Source organism: Sinocyclocheilus grahami, unplaced genomic scaffold (genome assembly GCF_001515645.1).
Source record: "Sinocyclocheilus grahami isolate Dianchi unplaced genomic scaffold, SAMN03320097.WGS_v1.1 scaffold2018.1, whole genome shotgun sequence".
Classification (NCBI taxonomy): domain Eukaryota; kingdom Metazoa; phylum Chordata; class Actinopteri; order Cypriniformes; family Cyprinidae; genus Sinocyclocheilus; species Sinocyclocheilus grahami.
The window spans coordinates 89,750-102,064 of record NW_015507197.1 but is presented as its reverse complement, the minus strand read 5'-3'; the positions used below and the strand labels follow the sequence as shown (position 1 = coordinate 102,064).

General features: G+C 37.9%; 1 long non-coding RNA gene across 2 annotated transcripts in view; it reads right to left on the bottom strand.

Annotated features, from left to right (window-relative positions):
- Positions 1 to 10,511: 10,511 nt before the first annotated feature.
- The window catches only part of LOC107573732 (uncharacterized), a 4,163-nt gene continuing 2,359 nt past the window's right edge, over positions 10,512 to 12,315 (bottom strand). For both annotated transcript variants that reach the window (XR_001607561.1, XR_001607560.1), the window contains 2 exons: positions 11,021 to 11,120; positions 10,512 to 10,881 (listed from right to left, as the gene is read on the bottom strand). This is a non-coding gene — a long non-coding RNA (uncharacterized lncRNA). The remainder of the gene's footprint in view (positions 10,882 to 11,020; positions 11,121 to 12,315) is intronic.

Genomic DNA, 12,315 nt, shown 5'->3' with positions numbered 1-12,315 from the left:
AACCCTAACTCAACCCTAGACAGATTGTTCACCAAAAAAAAAAAATTACATTGCTTAAATTACTGCTTTTATTCAAAAAATTACTTGTATTTTAAACATCATAAAGCAACAACTGCACAGGGACATCACTACAGATAAGTGTTGCAAGTTACTACTCTGTAGTCATACCAGATAAACAGACTCTGCAAAGTCTGCATATAGTGCATTGAAACATACAGAAGGATGGGCAGCACTTGGTGGAACACTATAAAGTCCCGGAACCACTGGTAGAATGACCCCAAAGGAGAAAAAGTAAAGCGCCAAGTTCGGTTTGACAGTTGTGAGCCAATGTCAAGTCAGTAGGCCTGGAGGACATTCCCAGCTGAAAGCTCCAGCCTTCCAGACAGGAAGCAGCAAGGAGTAATTATTATTTCCAGCGATATGACTCATCTGGGGAGCCAACAGATCCGCAACATCTTAGCATGCCAGTGGATAACGGCCCCTGGAGGACCAGCTGAGTGGACAGTCCTTAGAGAACCCATAGAACAGAACATAAGGATCACAAGCAGACTTGAAAGCAAGGGCAGTACTGAGAGGGGCTGATTCTATGACCACAACAAGAGAGCCGCAATCAACAAAATGGCTTAAACTACAGAGCTTGTAACACTCCCTGCACTAGACGTACACATAGCATTACAAGACAAGTTATAAATATAGATAACTCGGTCAAAAAAATGAATTTAAACAAAAAAATAGATTATACGTATTATATATTTTACACCTTTAATAACAAAACGTACATTCACATGAGGACAGATATTAATGCATAATGGCATCGGCCTAAACAATCACCACACACAAAAGACAAATGGTAAACGGGCCTTCACACTAAGATAACACAAATGTATACAATTAATACATTTCATAAAGCCAAGATTTCAATTAAAACACTTACAAACAGGCAACAGGTCATGTCAATGAACAAAAACAAAAAAAACACTAACAGAATACAAGCTAATGGCAAACCAAATTAAGAAAGTAAATGATTGCTTCAAACTAAGAGGAACATTTAAAATATATATATATATATAAATAAGAGACAAAAAGATGCAAGTGTTTTTAAAGAAAAGTCAAGGAATGCAATAGGAGAACAAAAAGTCAAAATAAGAATGTCGCACAAGATAAGTAAAACATGTACTTATTACAAATACAAAACACGCACAAGTATGGGGGTCAAAAGAACAAAAACCATCATGGACACAAAATATTAAGTTGTCGTGAACAAGACTCTAAAAGCAAGGAGAACAAAATCAACAGTGAGAGAGAGAGAGAGAGAGAGAGAGAAGGTGACAAAAGAAAAGAACAGAGGGGGGGGGGGGGGGGGGGGACATACCAATGAAACAAGAGGCTTGAACAAACTGTATGGAAAAACAACCTCTAAAACTGAAAAAGGCAGAAACAAAAGGAGATAACAGCACAGTGATAATATATAAATAAATTATACATGAATACTAACAAAAATTAAACCTTAACCAAAGAGCACTAAAGCAGCATGAAAAGACCACAACTGCACAGAAATCTTAACAGCACAGGTTTACATACACACCCATTAACGAAACGAATCTAAAGACAAAAAGGAACAAGCAGTTAAGACAAATCAATTTATACTGCAGTAATACAATACACAAATGTAAGAGGACATTTATACAAAAGGAGACAAAGACCAAAGGAGAATTCCCCGAACAGGCTCAGAAGGGGGAAAAAACAGCCATAAATGCAAAATGATACAAGAGTATCACAGTACACCATAACAAAAATTAGATACAATTAATATCAGAGGCAGTCAAAACATGTGCATTTGTTTTATGCATTTTGCTTTTATAAAATGATTTGTAAAATTATGAAACTAATTTAAAAAAATACAAATAAAAGGACATGAAATTGGGGGTTGCATAAAGGGGTATAAATACAAGAAACGCATGTGGGTGGAAAAAAACTAAACTGCTCCGGTCGCATGAATATATATATATATTTTTTTATTTTTTATTTTTTTTTTAAAGGGACAAATCTAATGACCAAATATCATTGAATGAAAACAGCAATACAAAAAAAAAATAAAATAAAAAAAAAAGTTGTGTAACCTTTCCAAGCCCTATTGTTTAAGGCATTTAAAAAAATAAAAAAAGGCACAATACATTTGAACAGGCATAAATACCAACATGAATAAATGCAAATAAATATACATTGCAAAAAGGAACGTACTTACTTGTGTGTCGGATTATGCAATCTCATGCACACAAACTCCACAAAAAAAAAAAAATTCGATTTTTTTTTTAGATTGTAATGCTTTATTGGGTGGTTGTTCTGCACGCTTAATAAACAAACTCCAGCAGCTACAGTTCTTACTAGAACCAGGAAATAGGACCATATTAACCCGGTTCCATCAATACTGCTCTGGCTCCCTATTGTATCCAGATCAAATGATCATTGCAGTCACCCGGATCCAGTCTATATCCACCCCAGATGGTGGATCAGCACCTAGAGATGACCTCTACAGCCCTAAATGTCAGCGGAGATCAGGACAACTAGATGAGCCCCAGATACAGATCCCCAGTGAGAACCTTGTCTCCTAGACAAGACCAGAATTCCACAGCCTGGAATTGAACTGCTGGTTTCGTCTGTCCAGAGGAGAACTGGCCCCCTGACTGAGCCTGGTTTTTCCAAAGGTTTTTTTTCTCCATTCGGTCACCGATGGAGTTTTGGTTCCTCTGGTTTGCTTAGTTGGGGACACTTAATTTCCAGCTATATCTGATTGATTGCACAGACACCATTTAAACTGAATGGAGCTGGATGATGACCTCACTGAATTCAATGATGAACTGCCTTTAACTGAAAAGTGAGTGTTTACTGTTGTCCTTTTGCATTGACATACTATTTTCCCATTTAATGCTGCAAAGTTGCTTTGACACAATCTGTATTGTTAAAAGCGCTATATAAATAAAGGCGACTTGACTTGAAGGAACAAACAACGTTCAAAGTCAGAACGGGCAATTATATTAATAGTGATCGATCACTTTAATCCAAAGTGCAAAAGCACAATCCTGAACTTCCTAGTCCCATTACCAAAACAAAATTCTCAGTTGGGTTACATGCGATCATAAAAACAGACAACGTAATAAAAAAGGGGGAAACAAATACAAGACAACAAAGACCAAAATAGACCACCCAAAACAACAACAAAGGGGTATAAATGAAGCATAAAAACTGTGCTCTTTTTGTATTTTTGCTCTTTATGCACAAGTTAACAGCCATTAACATTAAGCACAAAATCATAAATACTAGAACAAAACACAAAAAGCAAATGTATACAAATGAGGAGGAAAAGGAGATATGAAACTAAAGAGTGCACAAAGAATGAAGACAAACTACAAATCATACATCCACACTATTTTGTAAAGGTGTCTTCTCTTCTTAAAGATCACTTAAAAAAATCATAAAGACAGAGAAAAGCAGCACAGCAGAAATGTGGAGAACCTTTGTAAACACAAATCGGAATCGGTTTATGGTTGATTTAATACACCAATAAAATCAACCATCTCTAAACCTTGTGTGCACATTAAGTCACCTCTTGCACATAATTTCTTATCACTAAGTTTGGAGCTGATATCGGAGCTTGCGGTTTTGGTTTTGGATTTGCACCTGCAGGTGACGGACTACTCTGTTCCGCTCCTCAAACAATAAACCTAACTTTGGTTGATCATAATGCATTTAAGGATGGCCATGATCCCCCACAGCTTTCGAGAGTATAAATGGAGACCAAGAATAGCAGTTGGGGGATTGAAAGTGTAACCTATAACTTGCCTTCAGTTTGTCAGCCAAGTATGCAACAGCATTTCATAATATACATTTACTTAAGGTGTTGGATTATTTAATTTTTTTTGCAGAAAAAGATACATTTATGATCATGGGGGGGGGAAATGCATTAAATTTAAAATCCACACAAATTTAAACACTTAAGCCCCATTACCAAACCAAATGTTTCACAAATGTTCAGAGTCTGATTTAAGCTTAAAATATCAAGTTCTTGAAAATAGCAGGCATGAGGACACCGGAAAATGCAAAAAGTAACATTATGTTAACTTATTTTAAGTGCTGCATAAACAAAGTTGTTTCAAACCAAAGGAGAAAAAAAGCCTTAGACAAGGGACAAAAGGAAAGGGTCATAAAATGGGTTAAGCTTTAAGAAAAGCATAAAACTTTTTTTTTTTTGCAAACAATTAAATTTATTAAAATCAATGCATCAAATGATCAACCAAACCTAAAGCTTTTTAGCACACATGGCTAAATGCATTTCCACTCCCTTATTTCTAATCGCCGACAATGGGGCACCCCATATCTGAGCTTTACTGGTTTTAGCTGTAATCTGTCCTGATCCTCAACAATTACTATACCTAGCATTGATCAATTAAAAGCTGCATTAAAGGCTGGCTGCATTCACCATTATAAAGCTTTTGAGGGGAAAAAGCTCAACCCTGTAAAGTGACCAATATGCAAAATAGAAACCACCAGTTACAGATCAATTTCAAGTAGTTAAGATTACTCATGAAACATTCTCGCCATTTCCAAAGGCCAAGTGCAAAGAGGCTAGAAGAGCTTGAAGTACTTGGCTTTTACCTGAATTGGCCTCATGCCAAGGTACAGGACAACAGCACATCCAACTCAAACTCCAAGCTGACCTGAGGACAATAGCAGGTGATGTTAAAAGTGATCTTCACAGCAATACATTTAAATGGAGTTATTTGAATAGATGACTAATATATTTCCATATATTAAAGACTGCAAATATGCTTACTTGTGTGGTTTGGAAGAAAGCGAAGTCACCATGGCCTCTGGTAGACTCAACGTGTCCGTAAAGCCAAAGATGGGTGGAGAGCAGCTTCTGGACTACAGAAGTGCCAAACCACTGTACACATGTAGGGGGAGTGCATAGAAAACAGAAACAAAAACGGAGTACATAATTAGGTGAGAAAAAAATATTAATATTCTTAAAGTGCATTATGTACACTCGCCTACCTTCATGTAGCCATACGGATCCAGTCTGTATCCAGATTGGATGGTCACTGTAGACACCCAGATCCAGTCCATATCCAGACCCGATGGTGGATCAGCACCTAGAGACTACCTCTACAGCCCTGAATGCCAGTGGAGACCATGTCAACTACATGCGTCCCAGAGACAGATCCCCTGCGAAGACCTCGTCCCTTCAATGGCCATCGGCACAATCTGACCTGTGTGGCAGCCTGAAAATTAAACCACATCATGTTGGTTTCGTCTAACCAGTGGAAAACTGGTTCTTCCGTCCAGTCTTTAGGTCATGTAATAGAGAGCCATTTAAGGTCAAATAACTATAGAAGAGCTTGTAGCATGAGATTTACAGGTAGACGCTGCAGTCACTAATGACAATGGACTTCCATTGAGGAAGGAGAATTACAGCACATCCAGCTCCTCCAAGTTGCCCATGGTACCTGTAGGACAACACGAACATAAATTCCATTAGCAAATTGAATGAAGCTCAAAAGTTATGGAAACGAAGACATTATCAGCACATATTTTCCTGTTTAACACTATGTATCTTATAAAGCGCTATGTGTGTGTATATATATATATATATACAGTGGGTACGGAAAGTATTCAGACCCCCTTAATTTTCACTCTTAACAATATTGCAGCCATTTGCTAAAATCATTCAAGTTAAGTTTTTTTCCTCAATGTACACACAGCACCCCATATTGACAGAAAAACACAGAATTGGCAAATGGCTGCAATATAACAAAGAGAGAAAAATTTAAGGGGGTCTGAATACTTTCCGTACCCACTGTATATATATATATATATATATATATATATATATAGATATAGATATAGGCTGGGCAAGTTAACGCATTAATTGATTAACATGGACAATTATTTTAGAGTGAAGCTGTCCATTTGTGTTTTTTTGATTATCGATTTATGCTGAAAATGGTCATGTGTATCAAAGGCCATCTGTTGCTCGAGTTAAACGTTATCACTGTTCCTTAGATCCTTTTTGTTTGCAGGTAAATTACCCTTTTCCTGTGTCTCTTACATGGATTTGAGCGAAGCTTCTCAAAAGGGGACAATCAACCATTTGTGGCTGACATGGTTCTAGAACAAAATGGAGTTCTCTATCCTCCCGATTGGCTTAGGTTGTGCAAGAAGTTGAAGTAGAGGGTGTCTTGCCATGTCCTCAGCTGGAACGTAGGATTTAGCTAATTCCAACATGACAACCAAGTCTGGGGAAAAAAAAAAAAAAAAAAAAAAAAAACGAACCACTTTAAAAATCAGAGTCAGAAAGAAGCAAGCAGCACTGGTGTGTAAGCTTAATAAATCAAACTTAAGTCATTAAATCATTTCTGCAATGTTCAATCAATCCCTAAAGCTTTAGTGTGCGCATTAACATCTTACACCTAATTTGTCTCATCACTAAGTTCGGGGCGCCGTCTACCTGATATCTGAACTTGTGATTTTAGATCTCCACCTGCAGCTGACTGACTACCCTGTTCAGCTCCTCATCAAGTTCTACACCTAACAACGATTGATCAGGATTGTTAAGATCCCCAAAGACTTGAGAGAATATGGCTCAGTCCAGTAAAGAGAATATGCACAAATGGAGACCAAGATTCAGCTGAACTTTCAGTTGGCACTTTACTAAAGAAAACTTTCCACATTTCCTGAGTTCAAAGAGCAAACAAGCCTAGAAGAGCGCAACTCACCTACAAAAGTCTCAATGAATACAAGTCAGCTACCATCAAGGAGCAGGACAGGAGCACATCCAACTCATCTAAGAAGCAGCCCAGCTCACATGGAAGAGAGTATGACACATTAAGGTTAAATGTAAACCACATAAAACTCAAATGAGATGCATAAAGAGCAAATTTCCAGTTATTTAAGAGAAGGAATCCTATTCAAGGTGAACGTGTGAGAGAAGAGGGCATCATTGTCTGGTTGAATACACTAAAAAAAAATATTTATCGTGAATTTACCGGTAAAAGACTGTAAAAATGCTACAGTAAAAACCTGTATTGGACATTAATTTTACGGTAGTATACCATTTTTGGAAGTGAAAAAGACTGTATAATTTACAGTGAATAACCGTAAATTGACATTCCCAGAACTCCCTGCGTTACATTTCAAATTTGATGTTTTTTGTTGAAATAACTGTTCCTTAGTTTTTTCTTATCGGTTTTGTATATTAGGGTTGTGTGTTACACCTAATGTTGTTAAATGAATGTTTATTGCATTATTTAAGTTTCGTGTGCATTACCATGATGGTGTTTAGTGTTTGTGTGAATGATACTGTGCACCTTCTATATATATATATATATATGTTAATATTTAAAAGCTGCTTGTGATGGGCTTTTGGTCATGTGGCTTTCTCATCACCTCCTGCTTTTGGTGGTTATCAGTGTATTACAAAGGTACAAAACAGACTTCAGTACTTCAATAGGTTGGTATATTAACATTATATCAGTTAATGAAATTACGGTATTTAACTGTAAATTTAAGTTAAAACATTGTTACCGTATTTTTTACGGTAAAATTCTGGCAACCAGAGCTGCCGGTTTTCTTACCGTAAATTTTACGGATTTATATATATATATATATATATATATATATATATATTTTTTTTTTAAACAGTGTACGGCTCTATAAATGACCAGATGACATTTCCAAAGGCCAAATGCAAATGAGGCAAGAAAAACTGATGATGTGAGGCTTATTCAGGTAAATACCGAAGTACTCAATGTAACGGATCCCAGCCAACCTAAAGGATAAGTACACATGAGGTTAAAATGGATCTTAAATGCAAAATGAGTCATTTAAACAGAAATTTCAAAATATTACAGAAAGCAAACATGCATGTTTGGCATGTCCTCCGATAGAATCAAGGTCTCAGTCCAGCCAAAGATGCGCTGACAGCAGCTTCAGCTCTGGGACTATAGAGGTGCCAAACCACTGTACACAGATGTGGGTGGAGAGCAGAGAGAAAAAAAATAAAAATAAAAAACACCTAGTCATGAAAATGTAAAGGGACACTAATACTTTCATAGGTGCTTCACAACACTGAAACATACTGGTCTCAAACATTTGAACTGCTTGATAACGTTTTATCCTAAGCACCATGACCAACAATCCGTGTAACTGTACTGAGTTCAGGGCGCCCCATCGATCTGATCTGAGGTCAAGCCACAGCAGATCGGCTCCTGCCAGTCACTGACTCCCTGTTCTGCTCCTCAGAGTCACAACCTTTGGTCAAACAAAGCTATCTATACTGTTTAGTTCATATAGCAGGGAGCCACTTAACCCATTTAATCCCACCGGTCACAATTGTGACGGTAAAAAAAGGTTTTCATTTATAAAGCTCTGAAAACCTTACCAACTGCTGTTTTGGTGCATTCCCTGCAAATATGGAAAAATAAAGGGTCTCAATGAAATATGTGCAGTTTCACATGGTTATTGCAAATTGTCACATGGCCAGAGCAGTTTATTTCCTGTTTGCACCATGAGATGACGACTGCATGAAAACTCCAAAACAAAAGGCAAGTAATATATGTTAAAGATATGACAAAGATTTTTGGTCCACATTATCTTTACGGTGTCTAGTATTAATATATGAATTCGCAATTATTAAATTGTTGAGTGTTGTCATAGAATGAGAAAAAAATGTTGCCGGTCACAATTGTGACCGGTGGGATAACAGTGAATTTAGGTATACATATAAATCCAATTGCAGGTGTTACTGAAAACTGCACTAAAATGTTGCAATGACAAAATATTGCACTAAATTAAAAGTTCAAATGTTATAAATAAGTTACAGTATTGATGTTGTAATACTGGTAGCACTAATATAACAATTTGATGATATAGGTTACAATAAAGTAACAATTTCGAAATACGTTGATGGTTGTATTTTTTTTGTATTTTATCTCAGTATTCCGATCAATGTTGTATAAGGGTTTTTATGTCCAATAGTAACCCTAAAATGTGATGAAAGACAAATTGTTATACTTCTCAGCCCACATATTTTAATGACAGCAGAAATAGGTTAATTCAGTATACACATTATCCCACCAGTCACAATTGTGACCGACTATTAAACAATTAAAAAAAAATAATTATTGACTATTTCAAAAGGGTTTCTGATGACACATCTGGATATTTTCGTCTGGAAAAAATTGAGGATTAAACGGGTAAAGGTCAAATGAGTACAGAAGAGCTTTGAATGCCGTGCATGAGACTTACAGACAGAGGGCATGGTCACAAATGACATGTGTGCTTCAAACACGGAGAATCTCAGCACATCCAGCTCCAAGTTGCCCAAAAAACCTGGAGGACAAAAACATTCAGTTCGTAATGAAGTGAAATTCAATAGTTATGGAACATAAAAGTATATTCTGAAGAATAACTGTTAAGTGTACATGTTGAAGATAAAGGGATTTGCTATTTTCTGATTGAATCCAGGTTTAAGAGCTGATAAACCCATCAGTCATTGAAGGTCAAAGGAGGCTAGAAGAGACAGCATTTCTGAAGCATGAGGCTCATCAAGATGGATGCCGGAGTCACCAGGCAGTGACAATGAGTCACAAGAAAAAAAGCTGACCTGGAGACAGATATTACAATTGATATTCAATTAGTGCAAATAATTACATCAATTCAAAAAGTACTGTAATCTGGTGGAGAGCAGAGTACTGATGTGTCCTCTTTTCAAACCCAGGTCTGAGTTAAGAGTGTGGCTACAGCTGGAATTTAGTCACGTTTTCAAGAGTGAGGGGCAGAAGGACATATTGTGCTGTTCTACAAGAACATTTGATATTTAGTCTAATTTAAAGGTTATAGTTTATAATAGCCCTCTTCTGTTCAAAGTTGGGTACTGCATGCAAGGATGTAGAGTCCTTATATGACAACGTCATAATCATGAGTCAGATCTTCTGCAGCAGCAAAGATCATGCAGTTATGGCTGCTTTCATTCCCAAATTTAAGTTGATCCAAAAGGCACATTTGGTGTGAAAACATTTCTATATAGTGATTCTATGTACTGTATGCTTAGTTAATTCTTTATACTTTATATGTCGAATGCTAACCTTATTACCTTTATCGTGCAAATTGTGTGATCGGTTTCTGATTATGCAATGCTAGTTCTTCACTGTATAAAGACCTTTTATGTCTTATATGATCATGTTATTGATTTACATGCTTATATTTCTATGTTTACAGTTTTACATTATTCCAAGATCGATAGTAAAGCTGGAGAAAAGATTCCTTGCATCTGTATTTTTTGTATGTTTACAGTTTTACATTATTCCAAGATCAATAGTAAAACTGGAGAAAAGATTCCTTGCGTCTGACGTTATTGGAAGGCGTTATCTGTCTGCCAAATCAAGCAGGGCATTTGACAAGAGGGCAGAACACATATACAAACAGAAAATTAAGAGTAGAAAAACAGCACGGTTTATTAAAAAAAAGCGTCTTGACTGCATGATCAAACAGGACAGTCCTGCACTATAAACACATTCCAAAACAATAAAACAGCACAAGCACTCACTGCTATAATCTGTCTCCATGTTTGGGATGCCCCATCTATCTGATATCTGAGCTCAGCAGCAGTGGATTTGCACCTGCAGGTGACTGAATCTACTCACTACCTAGCATTGACTACAATAAAGGATCATTCTCCACCACAAAGCTTTCTGGGGAACATGGTTTGACCCAGTAAAGAGTGCAATATACACAGTGTAGTAAATATTAAGAATCACAGGACGACTCCCCTCAGCCGCTGTTGATTTCCCAGGAGAAACCCCTATTAACACTGTCAGGACCTCACTGGAACAAAGCAAACAATTAAAAGCTGCATTTGTAACTGACGTTTCTAGAGGTGTAACAGGAACACTGTGAGCTGCTTGTGGAAATCATCCATCTGTAAGCTGAAGGGGGGCATTTTATAATTAAATGATTAAAATACCTTGGAGCTCTATAGCATTGACAAAGTCAACAACGAGAGGGCTTCCATCAAGGAGTGGAGAGGACAAAAAAAATCTGAGCTCTTTAAATGTTCAGATTACCTGTAGGAAGACATTACAGATAAAACATTGAGTTAACATTGGTAGTTGCTTTAAACAACAGAAACATTAAGAAAAACAAAGTTTCTCTACAGATACTAATTTTAATAGAACTGATTCCCTTTCATGGGAACTTTGAACTGCGTCCTCTATGGGGAACGCCTCGTCGTGACCAGTGTCTGAAGCATACATTGAAAAAACACCAACTCGTTGGCCGGCGACAGCCATGACGTCACTACCGGTGCGACTATAGTATAAATAGGCCCCGGGAGCTACACATCATTCTCTTCTTCGTCTTCATTGACTTTTTGTTTGAAGCGTGCATTTCTGTGGTAAGAGCGATCTCTATTTATCTCATTATGGCGAGCACTAGCAAAGCATTTAAGGATGTGTGCATCCATGTTGACGTTGTTTAACATCTGATGACACACACGATCTATGCGTTGTTTTTGTTTGGGCAAAGAGCACGCATGCGATGTCTCCGAGGGGGCAATCGGCGTGCACTGCGAGCGTTTTTTCCAAGAAAAAAAATAAAAAATAAATTTTAAAAAAAAAGCAGCTCCGCTCTCGTTTGTCTCTCTTTTCGAGGAAAGAGGGGCAGCCATCTGCTTCCCACAATCCAGGACCCACCCCTGCTGAGGCAAGCAGGAAATAGCTGAGGAGGGCAAAGAAGCTGATGCTGAGCCTTCCCAATTCTCCTGCCCTGCGTATGATGAGCTTTTGATAATTATGGATCGCACCACGGCGAGGCTTTACTTGCCGTGATGCGGGTGAAAAAAGTGACGTCGATGAAGATGCCAGGGCATACGCAGCAGGTCGGGCTGTCGCTTCATTGCACATGATGGTGATGCTTCAAGCATATCAGGCCGACCGGCTGAAAGACCAGGATAGAAGTCCAGGTCTGAGCCCGAACAACCCAGAGGTCCTAGCCCGTCTCAGTTTGAGGATCAGAGACCGGCTCAGAAGGCTAGTGTCGCGGCTTGCGCTCCTCCCCCGCCCGCGGGTTGGGGTAGGAAGAATCGCGGGTCAAAGGAAGGTAAGTAAAAGACCTAAGGGATGTGATCCAGACAGGGCGTCAGTGTTTTTGTCCGGATCAGAGTGATACCTCAGTATCTACTCATTTCCTTTGGGGGTCTTACATCTGCCCTTATCTTCACCTTCCTAAATTCCCCTGTAACCACCATCTCTCCACCTGACC